Source organism: Entelurus aequoreus, linkage group LG25 (assembly GCF_033978785.1).
Source record: "Entelurus aequoreus isolate RoL-2023_Sb linkage group LG25, RoL_Eaeq_v1.1, whole genome shotgun sequence".
Lineage (NCBI taxonomy): Eukaryota > Metazoa > Chordata > Actinopteri > Syngnathiformes > Syngnathidae > Entelurus > Entelurus aequoreus.
In genome coordinates this window covers 33,583,421-33,601,224 of record NC_084755.1, presented here as the reverse complement: position 1 = coordinate 33,601,224, position 17,804 = coordinate 33,583,421, and positions in this window count along the sequence as shown.

The following is a 17,804-nucleotide window of genomic DNA, read 5'->3' as shown; positions in this document are numbered from 1 at the left end:
TCACGTTCCTCATCCACAAATCTTTCATCCTCGCTCAAATTAATGGGGTAATCATCGCTTTCTCGGACCGAATCTCTCTCGCTGCTGGTGTAAACAATGGGGAAATGTGAGGACCCCTTCAACCTTTGACCTCACGCTACTTCCGGTACAGGCAAGGCTTTTTTTATCAGCGACCAAAAGTTGCAAACTTTATCGTCGATGTTCTCCACTAAATCCTTTCAGCAAAAATATGGCAATATCGCAAAATGATCAAGTATGACACATAGAATGGATCTGCTATCCCCGTTTAAATAAGAAAAAATTCATTTCAGTAGGCCTTTAAAAAAAACAAACACATACCTTTCACTATTTGAGTAGCTTTTGTTCTGCCATTTGAGTACTGGCGAGCGATCTCTGAATCGGGGAACATATCCTTCACTGATTTGTTGAAAACATCCGCAAGTGAGAACGGGATGTTGCTTGCAAGGTGGCCCATAATACTGCGTTGCCGCCGCCTTGTGCTTCTCTTAACGTTCATGAGTGACTATATCCATTCGGCCACCGTGTTATGGGTTATAGATAAACCTATGGATAACGGAGACATATATAATAGTCTCCTTTTCAGGTGAGAGGACGCTAAAGGCACTGCCTTTAAGGCACGTCCCCAATATTGTTTGTCCGGCTGGAAATTTTGGATATTACAATTTGCCGTAGTTTTGAAGCAATGCATGGTGGGAATCCGGATGTTGTGTGTCAGTGTATTAACGTGCCGGCTGGAATAAACACACGATGAGAAATAGCTCCGTGCCTGCCTACTTTATGGGTTATAGATAAACCTATGGAAAACGGAGACATATATAATAGTCTCCTTTTCAGGTGAGAGACGACGCTAAAGGCAGTGCCTTTAAGGCACGCCCCCAATATAGTTGTCCGGCTGGAAATCAGGAGATTTTCGGGAGAATTGGTGTACCGGGAGATTTTCGGGAGAGGCACTGAAATTCGGGAGTCTCCCGGAAGGTTCGGGAGTGTTGGCAAGTATGCAAATTTCAGTGCCCTCCCGAAAATCTCCCGAGGCAACCATTCTCCCGTTTCTCCCGATTTCCACCCGGACAACAATAGTGGGGGTGTGCCTTAAAGGCACCGCCTTTAGCGTCCTCTACAACCTGTTGTCACGTCCGCTTTTCCTCCATACAAACAGCGTGCTGGCCCGATCTCATAATATATGCGGCTTTTACACAGACACAATTGAATGCAAGGCATACTTGATCAACAGCCATACAGGTCACACTGAGGATGGCCGTATAAACAACTTTAAGACTGTTACAAATCATACTTGCCAACCCTCCCGATTTTCCCGGGAGACTCCCGAATTTCAGTGCCCCGCCCGAAAATCTCCCGGGGCAACCATTCTCCCGAATTTCTCCCGATTTCCACCCGGACAACAATATTAGGGGCGTGCCTTAAAGTCACTGTCTTTAGCGTCCTCTACAACCTGTCGTCACGTCCGCTTTTCCGCCATCCAGACAGCATGCTGGACTAGTCACATAATATATGCGGCATTAACACACCTAAGTGAATGCAAGACATACTTGATCAACAGACATACAGGTCACACTGAGGGTGCCCGTATAAACAACTTTAACACTGTTACAAATATGCGCCACACTGTGAACCCACACCAAACAAGAATGACAAACACATTTCGGGAGAGCATCCGCACCGTAACACAACATAAACACAACAGAACAAATACCCAGAACCCCTTGCAGCACTAACTCTTCCGGGACGCTACAATATACACCCTCGCTACCACCAAACCCCGCCTCCCCCTACCTCAACCCTGCCCCCGCCCCCATCTCCCGAATTCGGAGGTCTCAAGGTTGGCAAGTATGTTACAAATATGCGCCACACTGTGAACCCACACCAAACAAGAATGACAAACACATTTCGGGAGAACATCCGCGCCGTAGCACAACATAAACACAACAGAACAAATACCCAGAACCCCTTGCAGCACTAACTCTTCCGGGACGCTACAATATACACCCCCGCTACCACCAAACCCCGCCTCCCCCTACCTCAACCCCGCCCCCATCTCCCGAATTCGGAGGTCTCAAGGTTGGCAAGTACCTACGGAGCCCCTAAAGCAGGCCTGGGCAATTATTTTGACTCGGGGGGGGGGCAAATTTAGAGAAAAAAATGTCTTGGGCCGGTATATCTATTTTTAGGAACACTAATACAAAACCTCACAATAATGTTTTTTATGTAGCCTTTATTTAACCAGGTAAAATCCCATTGAGATCAAAGATCTGTTTTCCATGGGAGACCTGGCCAAGAGGGCAGCAGCAAGGTTACATAAAAAACAGTAAACAACACATAAAACATCAAATTTACAACATTGAAACTTGCCCACATAACACATGTGCATATAGACAAGGGAGACTGCAGTCTATATGCACAGAAGCCTTAAACTCATTTATTGTAACAAGGGTTTGAAGTTGAAGATTCGATTGAAGGTTATTCCAAGCCTTCGGTGCTGAAAACCTAAATGCTTTCTTGCCCAGTTCAGTTTTTACTTTGGGGATGACAAGTTGTAGAACATTCATTGAACGAAGATTGTGACTTCCTTGTTTCTTTGTTAAAAGACAAGATAGATAAGATGGAGTGGTACCAAGAATGGTTTTGTACATGAACACATACCAATGATTGAGGCGTCGAGCACATAAAGATGTCCAGTTAACCATTGAGTTTAACACACATTGGTGAGTAAGGGGAGCGAATGTCTGAATGCTAAAAACGTTATGACAGACTGCCTTAAAAAACGGGATGGAATTTACTTTTTTTTTTACTGAGTGAGACACCCAGAATGTACATGAAAATAAAGAATGTGGGATTTACAATACGGGCAGCACGGTGACACAGGGGTTAGTGCATGTGCCTCACAATACGAAGGTCCTGGGAAGTCCTGAGTTCAATCCCGGGCTCGGGATCTTTCTGTGTGAAGTTTGCATGTTCTCCCCTGAGTGCTTTATTTTTTTACATATTTTTGCAGGGCATATAATATTAATGTTGCGGCACATAAATGATGTGGCAGGCCACATACAAAATGGGGCGGACCACAATAAATGACATGGCGGGTCACATTAAAAGAAGTGGCAGGGCCACATACAATGATGTCTCAGGTCACATAAAATAATGTGACGGACTACAATAAATGACAATGGCAGGTCACGTACAATGATGTGTCAGGCCATATAAAATAATGTGACGGACCACAATAAATAACATGGCAGGTCACATACAACGATGTGTCAGGCCATATAAAATAATGAGGTGCCAGGCCACATAAATGACATTGCAAACCACTTAAAAAAACAAAGCGGGCCACGTTAAATGATGTGGCGAGCCAGATCTGGCCCCTGGGCCTCGACTCTTATTGATCAGCTTGTCATTTTCTGATAATATCTGCTTACTTTCTGCTGCAACGAGGTCCATCTACATTTCTTAAACTAGATTAAGCGTTTATTGTTTGGGGTTGTTTCAAGCTATCAAGCCAGCTTAGCTATTAGCATGCCTGCTCCTGGCTTGCTTTCGGTGGACAACATGTTTAGCCTCGTCCTCCAGTGATAATATTACTTGATAATGATACTTCGGAAACTAGAAAATGCAGTTTATTTTCCGTAACAGAGGTGATTATTATAATTTTAGGTGAGCGGCGCCACACTCTGTATGGAGACACATAATTAGCCGCTGACCGCTTTTCAGCCAGAGAACCAAAAATAATTAGTGTCAGTCACATGGGATCAGTGTTTGTAATCGTGAATAAAAGACACAAATTAGCAATGGCTGATCACATACTTTTTTACGAAATTCGTCTTATATCGATACCCAATAAATGTACCTTCTGATGCTATATTGTGATGAATTTATATTGTCTTTGATCTTTCTGTATATTGTTTTGAATGTTTGTGTTATACACGCTTTACCGTGTATTAAATATAGTACAACATAGCATTTATTAGACGTGAGCACAAGCGTTTGTATGGTTACGATATGGTTAAGTTTATTTGAAACACGCTTTAAAAAAAAAAAAACACATTAAAAATATATGACACGCTTACACTTGCATACTTCAAAATGTTTGAAAAGGAGTTGAACGAAGCAGAGCTTATTTAGATAGATAGATAGATAGATAGATAGATAGATAGATAGATAGATAGATAGATAGATAGATAGATAGATAGATAGATAGATAGATAGATAGATAGATAGATAGATAGATAGATAGATAGATAGATAGATAGATAGATAGATAGATAGATAGATAGATAGATAGATAGATAGACAGACAGACAGACAGACAGACAGACAGACAGACAGACAGACAGACAGACAGACAGACAGACAGATAGATAGATAGATAGATAGATAGATAGATAGATAGATAGATAGATAGATAGATAGATAGATAGATAGATAGATAGATAGATAGATAGATAGATAGATAGATAGATAGATAGTACTTTATTGATTCCTTCAGGAGAGTTCCCTCAGGAAAATTAAAATTCCAGCAGTAGTGTACAGAATTGAGATCGAATTTAAAAAGTAAAAAGTAAACAATGGGGGTATAAATGGAAACAAAATATAAAAATAGTACAATAAGAATAAAAATAAAAGCAACAAAGAGAATACAAATATAACAGTAAAATAAGAATATAACAAGAGAAACTAGGCAGTAGTGACCATGTTATGAAAAAGTATTGCACTGTTATTGTTTTGCATCCCCTGTCATACTAGTACACCCCCCCCCTATTTAGGCCTAACTCTTCTCCATGTCCTAGCATCTTAAATAATTTGTTTCCTCCCTGTGTTCAACATGTTTGAGGTTACCATTTGTGTTGAACAATAATAGAAAATTACTTTTAAAATGTGCAATTGTAACGTTTACAGTGGCAAAATGAAAGACATCGCCTGGATAAATATTTGTGTAGACCCGGTAAGGAATGAGAAAGACACATTGGGAATAAGAAATGAGGGAAAATGCATGCATGGCTGGTTGCAGGGGAGAACCGACGAGCGAGGGATGGGAGGATGAGGGGGAATGATGGATGCAGAGGAGAGGACTTCAAGAGAGGACTGTGGAGGTGGAATAAAAAGAGAGAGACTGAAATAGAGAAAGACAGAGCTATTCTGGTAATGATGTTGTTGCCATGGAGATGCTATTTCTCAGTCAGACTACTCCACAGGTACCTTGTGGGTATTTTTTTTTTGGCAAAGACGTCACTGATTGGTGCTGACCTTTAGAACAGAGGACGTATTGATTGGTTGACTGAGGTGAAGGGCAAAGGTGCTTTTTTGCATTCTGTCGCCTTTCAAATATACAGTGGCACCTCAGTTTTTGTTAGTAATCCTTTCCAAAAGGTCAGACAAGGACAGAATCCTCAAAAAATATATGATAAATCATGTAAACCTTTGTGTAAGACTCTTGTTGGCAAAGACAGCGATGAGTGGAGAGAGGGACGATCAGGCAATAGCCACCCTTGTACTTGCTACTTTTTTTGGCACTCGAGTCTGCGGAATTATACACAGACACAATTTGGGGAAAAAAATCTTAATAGAAAATCGAAGCATACCAAAGTACTATTTTCTTGGTCTAAATTATCATAAAAATGGCCGAATTAACTAAAAATATCAACACTGCATTTCTTTACTCCACTCCTTTTTGAGCATGTTAGATTGGAAATATGTGATGCACCATTTTGTGTGGCTGTATGCACGTTCAAAATAAACTACTACCAATACATATACCAATACTAGTGTTGCCACTAGATGAGACCCAACCAATCAGAGTGTGTTGTTCAGTATCGTGGCCACTGATTGGCTCGGGCTCAGAAAGCATTAGATTAAGTGTAAAGGTGACTATATGGGTGTTAATTCATGCTGAGTGCCAAGCAGGGAGGTAACTGGTCCCATTTTTATAGTCTTTGGTATGACTCGGCCGGGGTTTGAACTCACAACCTACCGATCTCAGGGCGGACATGTGCTTTGCTATGGAGGTTTTTTCCCACTCCAGACAGTCATGATATTAAAATACATTATTAGAAGTTTGTTAACAGGTTTTTTACTCTATGAAAATATTACATTTATAGTTAAGGATTCCTACATCCCAGAAATGTATTTACCAATTAACAGAGGGATTACTGAATTTTGGTTTTCGCAGCTTACTGCGGGGTCGTTCTCCCAGGAAGGCAAATGGATCACTCCGGACAGGACTTGCAGGTAGGAGCATGGTTTATTCTTGAGAAGTCAAAACAGCACCAAAAACAGAAAACCAGTCGACGGAAAAGACGTGCCGTTCGCACTTGAAGCTAAGGCAAAGACTTAGCGCAGGAAATATGGAACTATGGACTTGGAACCTCACGAAACTGTGGCATGAAATAAACAAGACTTAGGCATGAAGCGAACAACTTGCATAAACTATGGCATGGAACAAACAAGACTTACTTGGCAAGGCCAACTGACTGGCAAAGGCAGGTTTAAATAGCGACTCTGATTAGACACAGGTGAAAACAATACGCAGCCATGGCAACCAAACCAAACTCAGAGGTGTCACAAACAGGAACTAAAAGAGTCCAAAACTAACAGAAAATAACAAACACATGATCCGGACCACGGATCATGACACCTCATGAAATTTTACACGGTCATGAATGCTTACTACTTGTAGATCAGTGGTTCCTAACCTGGGTTCGATCGAACCCCAGGGGTTCGGTGAGTCGGCCTCAGGGGTTCGGTGGAGCCTCCGCCGCGGACGTCAAGACACACCTGACTCATCGTGTAAATAAAAACTTCTCCCTATCGTCGTATTATGGATACGGCAACAGCAGAAGTCACACTGGTTTTCAGGTGTGTCATTTGTTGTGAGTTCATGCTCTGTGTTGGTTTTGTTCTTTTAACAAGGTGATGTTCATGCATGGTTCATTTTGAGCACCAGTAAAAAAACATAACTTTGTCTTGATTTTGAAAAAAAACATTTTATTTTTCACTAAAGAAGGGTTCGGTGAATGCGCATATGAAACTGGTGGGGTTCGGTACCTCCAACAAGGTTAAGAACCACTGTTGTAGATGTATACTTTTTACGCATTTGCTCATACTGAACTGACCGCGGTTCCATGGAGACTGAGGAAACTTTAGCACCTGACACTAAAATCATCAAATAAACTATGCTGAAATGCACTGGTATAGTCGACCATTTTGATTTGTAGCTGCTGTTTAAATTTATTTTGGTTTCTCTGTGTAACAAATGGAACTTTATGGACTGGACTCTCACATTATTAACCGTGACCACTTGGCATTCATTGCACCGGTCACCTACGGAGGAGGGGGGCTCAGTTTGGGACCCGGAAAAAACGTAGAGCAAAGCACGTATGAGCATATATTAAGACACACAAAACTCGAGACTTGCAATGGGGGTTAGGGGACGGGCATCCGCCAGGGGCGCTACTCCATTTTCCATCAAACACAGCCAGTCAGTCCAACAAAATTTAACAAACAACAAGTGTATTTCCATGAAAGACAAGGAAGGAATGTATAGCTTCGTTGTCCTCTGGGGAGGTGGGTTTTGTAGCAACGACCTTGCCAAGTTGTTCCTGCGGGAGAATATTCCTTCATGATGATCTAATGCAGGCAGTGATTTTTTTTCTAGGGGTCCAGGAAAAAAATGAGCTGCAGTCCACAAATAGCCTCCGGACCACACCTTGGATACTGAAGATCAAAGGAAATCTACCTATCACTCTGTTTACCCACCTACCCACCTACCTACCTACTCACCTATCTAGTTCCTACCTACTCATATATAGATGCTACCTACTTATCCATCTAGATCAGTGGTTCTTAACCTGGGTTCGATCGAACCCTATGGGTTCGGTGAGTCGGGCTCAGGGGTTCGGCGGAGGTCAAAACACACCCGACTCATCGTGTAAATAAAAACTTCTCCCTATCGGCGTATTACGGATATGACAACAGCAGAAGTCACACTGATTTGCAGGTGTGTGATTTGTTGTGAGTTTATGCACTGTGTTGGTTTTGTTCTTTGAACAAGGTGATGTTCATGCACGGTTCATTTTGTGCACCAGTAAAAAAACATGGTAACACTTTAGTATGGGGAACATATTCACCATTAATTAGTTGCTTATTAACATGCAAATTAGTAACATATTGGCTCTTAACTACTCATTATTAAGTACTTATAAATGCCTTATTCTGCATGGCCTTGTTATAACCCTAACACTCTAACCCTAACCAAATAACTCTAAATTAAGTCTTTGTTACTTAGAATATGTTCCCCATACTAAAGTGTTACCAAAAACATATAACTTTGTCTTGAATTTGAAAAAAACAAAACATTTTCTTTTTCACTAAAGAAGGGTTCGGTGAATGCGCATATGAAACTGCTGGGGTTCGGTACCTCCAACAAGGTTAAGAACCACTGATCTAGATGCTACCTACCTATCTAGTTGCTACCTAACTACCTACCTACCTACCTACCTATCTATCTATCTAGTTGCTACCTACCTACCTACCTATCTAGTTGCTACCTACTTACCTGTCTAGTTCTTACCTGTGTAATCAGCCTTTGCATCTATGCAGTTTATCTACAATGCCAGTGAAATTATTATGCTGCAGTGCCCCCAAGAGGACGGAGAGGACACTGCGTCATTCACACAGCCATGCATGCATCCATCCATCCACTTCCCACCAAAACTCTCTGTTCAACCTGTTTTAAAAGTAGTGCTGTTAGATTAATCGCACCTGTGCATTTTTGATTAATTTAAACTAACTTGAATCCTGTGTGAATGTGAGTGTGAATGTTGTCTGTCTATCTGTGTTGGCCCTGCGATGAGGTGGCGACTTGTTGCCTTCTGCCCATGTGCAGCTGGGATAGGCTCCAGCACCCCCCGCGAGAAAATGGATGGATGGATGGATAATTGTAATTTTCATTTTTCATTAATTGCAATTAACTTGCTTCATAATTTGTATTAACTTGCAAAGAATACCCCAATATTCCGACACAAATGCAATGTTATTGTCACAATGTTGCATGCAGGAACATTTTCAAAATAATTTTCTTCAATGCACATGATTTATTTGTTCAAAACTTGGTAACTGTTGTATCTAAAGTATTTTGAATTTAAATTTGCCAGTTAAACTCCTCACTAATATGTGCACTGACGCTAATGATATTTTATTTGGTACACTTTTCAAAAAGAGAAAAGAAGAAATCTCATGCAACACTATATTATGCCTATTATACAAATTTAAAAAAAATACCCCAAATATAATTTATTTTAAAAACAGTTGTATCTAAAATCCCTCAAAATTATACAGAACACAAATGCCCAAATTATTAGCTCATTTTTTGCTAAAGGATTTTGATGATTCTGTTTTTCACTTGTTTCTTGTTTAATACATATATGTTCTAGTTCAGGGGTCACCAACGCGGTGCCCGCGGGCACCACGTAGCCCGTAAGGACCAGATGAGTAGCCCGCTGGCCTGTTCTAAAAATAGCTCAAATAGCAGCACTTACCAGTGAGCTGCCTCTATTTTCTAAATTGTATTTATTTACTAGCAAGCTGGTCTCGCTTTACTCGACATTTTTAATTCTAAGAGAGACAAAACTCAAATACAATTTGAAAATCCAAGAAAATATTTTAAAGACTTGGTCTTCACTTGTTTAAATAAATTCTTTTTTTTTATTTACTTTGCTTCTTATAACTTTCAGAAAGACAATTTTAGAGAAAAAATACAACCTTAAAAATGATTTTAGGATTTTTAAACACATATACCTTTTTACCTTTTAAATTCCTTCCTCTTCTTTCCTGACAATTTAAATCAATGTTCAAATAAATTTATTTTTTTATTGTAAAGAATAATAAATATATTTTAATTTAATTCTTCATTTTATAGCTTCTGTTTTTTCAACGAAGAATATTTGTGAAATATTTCTTCAAACTTATTATGATTAAAATTCAAAAAAATTATTCTGGCAAATCTAGAAAATCTGTAGAATCAAATTTAAATCTTATTTCAAAGTCTTTTGAATTTCTTTTAAAATTTTTGTTCTGGAAAAACTAGAAGAAATAATGATTTGTCTTTGTTGGAAATATAGCTTGGTCCAATTTGTCATATATTCTAACAAAGTGTAGATTGGATTTTAACCTATTTAAAACATGTAATCAAAATTAAAAAATGTATCTTAATCAGGAAAAATTACTAATGATGTTCCATAAATTCTTTTTTAATTTTTTTCAAAAAGATTCGAATTAGCTAGTTTTTCTCTTCTTTTTTTCGGTTCAATTTAAAATTTTAAAGAGTCGAAATTGATGATAAACTATGTTTCAAAATTTAATTGTCATTTTTGTTCGTGTTTTCTCCTCTTTTAAACCATTCAATTAAGTGTAAATATCATTAATTATTAATAATAACATAGAGTTAAAGGTAAATTGAGCAATTTGGCTATTTCTGGCAATTTATTTAAGTGTGTATCAAACTGGTAGCCCTTCGCATTAATCAGTACCCAAGAAGTAGCTCTTGGTTTCAAAAAGGTTGGTGACCCCTGTTCTAGTTCTTTCTTATTTTATTTTATTTTACTGTTCCCATTGTTGTACTACAATTTTGCCTTTGCATTGACATTTTGTAAACGTGTAATGTCATGTATGTTTTATAAATAAAGTTGTAAAAAAAAAAAAAAAAAGATTTGCACTGACGTATGTATTGACCTGATCCCCGACCGTATAACAACCTCGATAGTAGCCTTTCATGTAACCATCCGCGGGTATGGTAAAGGTGCGTTCAAAATAAATTACACGATTAACCTGCGTTTGTACATTATTAATGTGTAAAAAAAAAAAAAAAAAAAAAGATAGTAAATGCAAAAAAAAAACAAACCTGCCAATTAGTGACGCTGCAAACTTCAAAGCGTGTCGACACTTTTTGTCGATATGGCTTATTTTATGGTTGGTAAGCAATATAGTACTCATATTGGCATAAACAACACAACAACTAAAACACATATATTTATGAAAATAAAAGTTGACGAGAACTGAAAAATATCGTTCTTATCCCTATAGTATTTGCTATCAAGCCGATACTTTACCTGTTAACTGTTTTTTGGTAGCTTTATCTTACTAAAAAGGGACAACAGGGTATATGCATGCTTCCAGTTCCAGTATGACGTACAAACACCGGTGTTACTATTAAACAACGTTACTGTGCAAAATATAAAAGACAAGTTATTATTGTCGGTTACATGAATAATACTATGATAAACTGGATTGTTGATTCAATGTCAGACACACCCATCTTGCTCCTTATCCTCTTCCTTGACATCACCGCTCTCCTCCAACGTTGCCAAGGCAACCGACCCTTCACGTTAAGCAGCAGTTAGTCATCAACCCATTTCATGTGACGTCTCTATCTTAATTGCCCTTCCCTGCCACCCTCCCCACATTTAATCACTATTGTGCGCACATTAGCGATCACACAGATGAGTGGAGCGACATTAAAATGATGACAGCAGCATCCTGGAGGTTGTTATTTCCGCATTCGCAGTCACGTGGGTTGGTCTTATTTCGGAAGTGGAGGGTGGCGATACTGCTGAATTGAGTACCAATTCGATACTAAATAAACACAATTAAGTCGAGTATTAATTGAACATTTTCAAGACCCTTTTTGATTCGAACTATTTGCCTTTAATTTGTTGGTCATGATTATAATTAGGAGGGAAAAAAATCTGTATCAAATATTAGTGTCAATAAACTCATCTGTGGACAATTAACAATATACACTGGTATCAAAGTTTTCACGCCCCTATTTTCGTATACCGTATATTACCAAATAACCGCCCATGTCCTAATAGCCGCCCGGGGTCTGACCCCATTTTGTGAATTAACCGCCTCTTCCTAATAACCGCCTATGTCCAAATAGCCGCCCATGGGCGGTTATTTGCATAATTTAGATTAAAATGCTACTGGGGTTGCGTTTGCTGCAGTATTATTGTTTTTGACTGCCTATCAACAGACATATTGCAAATAGTTAATAATTCTATTCAATCGGGCAATTTCCCGAAGGCTTTCAAAACTGCAGTCATTAAACCTCTTCTAAAAAAGCGGAGCCTAGATGCCTCTGTTATCAACAACTACAGACCAATTTCAAATCTAGCATTCATAAGTAAAATAATTGAGAAAGTTGTCCTCCAACAACTAAATCACTTCTTGGCTTCTACTGGCTGCCACAACAACTTCCAGTCAGGATTTCGACCTCTTCATAGCACAGAGACGGCCCTTCTTAAAGTTATAAATGACATCCGTCTAAACACAGACTCTGGCAAAACTTCAGTATTAATGCTTTTGGACCTCAGTGCTGCATTTGACACTGTCGACCACTCAATACTTTTGGACAGGTTGGAAAACTGGGTGAGGATCTCAGGCACAGTTTTAAGCTGGTTCAAGTCATATCTACAAGATAGGAACTATTTTGTTTCCATTGGTGACTTTGTATCAGAACCAACCAAGGTAACGTGTGGAGTCCCACAAGGTTCAATCTTGGGGCCGACTTTATTTAACATCTATATGCTCCCACTAGGACAAATCATGCAAAATAATAACATTGACCATCATTGCTATGCCGATGACTCCCAAATCTATGTAGCGCTATCACCAAATGACTATCGCCCCATAGATCTTCTGTGCCAGTGCATTGAGCAAGTCAAACACTGGATGTGCCAAAATTTCCTACAACTAAATGAAGATAAAACTGAGATAATGGTTTTTGGTGCTAAAAAAGAAAGGTTTAAAGTTGTCCAACACCTTCAATCACTGTCCCTGAAAACCTCAAACAAAGCCAGAAATCTTGGGGTTATTTAAGATTTTGATTCACATCACATCAAATCAGCAACAAAATCGACCAATTATCACCTCAAAAATGTAAAAAGACTTAGAGGGCTCATGTCAGCTCAAGACTTGGAAAAACTTGTACATGCCTTTATTATCAGTAGGCTAGACTATTGTAATGGTCTCCTTGCAGGTCTTCCCAAAAAAACTGTCAGGCAGTTACAGCTTGTTCAGAACGCTGCTGCTAGAGTTTTAACAAAGACCAAAAAATGTGAGCACATTACACCGATTCTTAAATCCTTACATTGGCTCCCTGTACATCAGAGAATTGATTTCAAAATCCTCCTGCTCACATATAAATCACTACATGGTCTAGGGCCGAAGTATATCACTGATATGCTCCCACTATATACGCCCTCTAGATCACTAAGATCTTCTGAGACCAATCTGTTAGCGGTTCCAAGAGTAAACTCAAATCAAGGGAGAGCATCATTCAGTCACTATGCAACAAATAGCTGCAATAAACTTCCTGAAGATGTCAGACTTTCCCCAACTCTGACTACTTTTAAAACTAGACTGAAAACTTTTATGTTCACCTTAGCTTTCAGCTAAATCTTTTAACTTTTAACGTCCGCACTGTTTTTATTTTTATTGTCTGCATTTTAATTTTGCTTTTATTTTCTTTCATTTCACTTTGTTGTCTGTGAAGCACTTTGGGTCTGCCTTGTGTATGAAAAGTGCTATACAAATAAAGTTGCCTTGCCTTGCCTTGATGGTTTTATAGAGTACTTGGTACCACAATTTTATTTTTCCTGTATGCTGCTTTATTTAAAACTTGGAGTACTGTAGCCTTTATTTTATTTAAGTGACAGTATTATTGTTCTGTTTTGATGGTGGGTTTTATACTTGAGTACTTGGTACCATAATTTTATTTTTCCCGGTAGGCTGCTTTATTTAAAAAGTTTATTTATTTTTAGTATTGGTATTCTATTTGACAATTGTTGCACTACTGCCATGTTGAGGCCTTGTTGATCTATTGTCTTTTGATAGCCTACCTCATGTTGATCTCTTGTTTTTTTGTTTGTATGTTTACAATAGCTTTTACATTTAAAGTTTTTTGTACGAAAAAAAAATACTGGACAGTAACCATTGTAACCAAATAATGGCCTGGTGCAGGCTGGTGCAAAAATTAATAAAAGCCTTGTGCAAATAACCGGCTGCTTCTTTTAAACGCCTGTCTCCAAAATCGATTTTGTGAAATAAACGCCCGGGCTACTATTTGGTAATATATGGTAATTAGTATTAGAGGAAAAAGGGTGTACTACTGCAAAGTAATCAACAGTGGGGTCAAAGAAAGTTGTGACTGCCAGCACTTTGATAAATAAGGTGAGGAGCACTATTGAATTCAAGAAAGATGAGTAAAACTGAGTAAGACGTTCATTGGAATCCCTATTTTAACATAAATATGTAAATGTTTATGTTTATATAAACCACCCACTCCACCAGACAATTGAGGGACAGCGGAGTTCATACTCCAACAGGCTCCTTCAGCTTCGTTCCCAAAGTGTTCCATTCAAGAACTCCTTTATTCCGCACTCCATCCAGCTGTGTAATCACTCGCCATACAGCAATAGATGATATCTGTCTATTACCTGACACCTGACATGTTAGCTGCTTCTCTTTGTTTTTAACATCTATTTTCTATTTTCTGCTGGATTTACTCTCTATTTTATGCTGCAGCTGTCACATATACTGTAATATTGTACATGGTCATTGGTATATAGTGTATATATGATATAGACATAATATAATATATCAGTATATAAATATACTGTACATATATTATGTAAATATTACGTATATATGTTATATTTTATATCGCTATATTTAGTCTATTTAAACCTGCATTGTCCTTTCCATCCTTACACTTTCCATCATTGTAACTGAGCTACTGTGTTGAACAATTTCCCTTGTGGATAATTAAAGTTTGTCTAAGTCTAAGTCTAAATATATAAATTATATCAATTTGCACACTGATTTTTTTCGGACCCGCAGATTGCCCGTTCGCTTGTGAGTAAGATGACCAGAAATTACTGCATTTTTACCGGTTTTAATAATCCATAACGTTCTTAATATTTATCACATGAAAATGATAGTTATATCGTCTTTACAAGACCTGTCGGATAATTGGGTTGCCTCCGGCTACTCCGACTTCTCTCCACCTCCAAAGACATGCACCTGGGGATAAGTTGATTGGCAACACTAAATTGGCCCTAGAGTGTGAATGTGAGTGTGTATGTTGTTTATCTGTGTTGGCCCTGTGATGAGGTGGCGACTTGTCTAGGGCAGTGTTTTTCAACCTTTTTTGAGCCAAGGCGCATTTTTTTGCGTTGAAAAAATGCGGAGGCACACCACCAGCAGAAATCATTAAAAACGACACTCAGTTGACAGTAAAAAGTCGTTGTCGCAATTGTTGGATATGCCTTTAAACCATAACCAAGCATGCATCAATATAGCTCTTGTCTCAAAGTAGGTGTACTGTCACCACCTGTCACATCACCCCCTGACTTATTTGGACTTTTTTGCTGTTTTCCTGTGTGTAGTGTTTTAGTTCTTGTCTTGCGCTCCTATTTTGGTGGCTTTTCCTCTTTTTTTGGTATTTTCCTGTAGCAGTTTCATGTCTTCCTTTGAGCGATATTTCCCGCATCTACTTTGTTTTTATCCTTCTTTGTGGGGACATTGTTGATCGTCATAGTCATGTTCAGATGTACATTGTGGACGCCGTCTTTGCTCCACAGTAAGTCTTTGCTGTCGTCCAGCGTTCTGTTTTTGTTGACTTTGTAGCCAGTTCAGTTTTGTTCTGCATAGCCTTCCCTAAGCTTCAATGCCTTTTCTTAGGGGCACTTACCTTTTGTTTATTTTTTTGTTCAAGCATTAGATACCTTTTTACCTGCACCCTGCCTCCCGCTGTTTCCGACATCTACAAAGCAATTAGCTACCGGCCGCCACCTGCTGATATGGAAGAGTATTGGCGAGCTCTGGACAGCACCGACACTCAACAACAATACATCATGTGCAGACTATAATTACTGGTTTGCAAAAAATATTTTTCACCCAAATAGGTGAAATTAGATCATCTCCCACGGCACACCAGATTGTATCTCACGGCACACTAGCCGCGGCACAGTGGTTGAAAAACACTGGTCTTGGGTGTACCCCTGCAGCGGAGATAGGTTCCAGCACCCCCTGCAACCCTGAAAGGGAGAAGCGGTAGAAAATGGATGGGTACTGACCAGATGTTCCTCCAAGGGGAATTTAAAACGCTGGTCACTCCCAAGTTCTTTTGATGACACATAAACTGAGTTCAAATTGACCACCCGGACAGAATAGGTATTTTGTAATTTATTTTCAAATATTTGAAGAGACCAGCCTCGAATAACACATACGAAATGCGTAGCCAAAGTTGATGTGAAAAACATCCCGGAGAACACTCTCTTCTTCAATATCTCCCCCCGCCCTCATCTCTCTCACCCCAAAAACATGCCCATTGTGTCTCTTATCTCGAGTCGGCCTGAGAAGGGAAGCAAGGAGGATTCCTCCTCTCTGCCTCCTAGCTCCAGGTGGCCCCACAATGTAAGCACACTTTCATGAGATGATGAGAAAAGGAAAAGAGTACAATATGGAACATTAGCTATTTGTAATATGACTATGAAAGTAAAGAAGTAACACACAAATATGGATATATGTAATTATCTGCCTCCGTCAGTATCTACAGTACATTACGCTTCACTCTCCACTCAAGGTACACGTTATATTAAATGCCCATTTATCCATTTCATCCATCATTTACATCTGCATATCACATTGTTTTCTGGTATGTAAAGCTATATATTTTTTAAATCTATAAATTGTGTTATTATTTTTTGAAAGTGTCTGAATTGACAATATTTCTTAAGGGTAAAATTGCTCCAGTTTTTGTACAACCTCTTGGAATAGATTACCAACGTTACATTGTTATCACCAGGAAAGATGAGCTAGGTCACCTACCTAGGTTCCATTCTAGAGGCTAATCTTTCCTGTGATAAAATGGCAACCAAGGTAATCAAAAAGGTCAACCAACGAACGAGATTTCTCTAGAGAATCTCCTCTCTGGTCAACAAAAGCACCATGAAGATTCTAGCGGGAACTCTCATTCAACCCTTTTTCGATTATGCATGCACCTCCTGGTACCCCAGCACCTCCAAAACCCTCAAATCTAGGCTCCAAACGTCCCAGAACAAGCTCGTCAGATTACTTCTAGACCTCCACCCCAGATCACACCTCACTCCTACCCACTTCTCCAAAGTGGGCTGGCTCAGGGTGGAGGACAGAGTAAAACAACTTGCACTGAGCCTAGTCTATAAAATCCGCTACACCTCCCTGATACCGAAGTACATGTCAAACTACTTCCATAACGTAAATGACCGCCATAACCACAACACCAGGGGGAGCTCCACAAACCACGTTAAACCCAGATTCCGATCTAACAAAGGTCTTAACTCATTCTCTTTCTATGCCACATCAATATGGAATGCACTCCCAACAGGTGTAAAAGAAAGGGCATCTCTATCCTCCTTCAAAACCGCACTAAAAGAACACCTCCAGTCAACTTCAACCCTAAACTAACACCCTCCCTTCCACATCCCACCTCCCCGGATTGTAAATAATCAAATGTAGATACTTATTCTTATGCTTTCTGATCTCTCTCTCTCTCTATGTCCACTACTTGCTGTATATATCCTACCAAGTCAGTCCTACACTGTTCCAATGTCCATTTCTCTGATGATGCAATTGTTGATGACTGAAGTGTTGATATCAACCAAACCTAACCCCCCCGCCTCCCCTCCACATCCCACCCCCCGGATTGTAAATAATTCAATGTATATATTCTGATG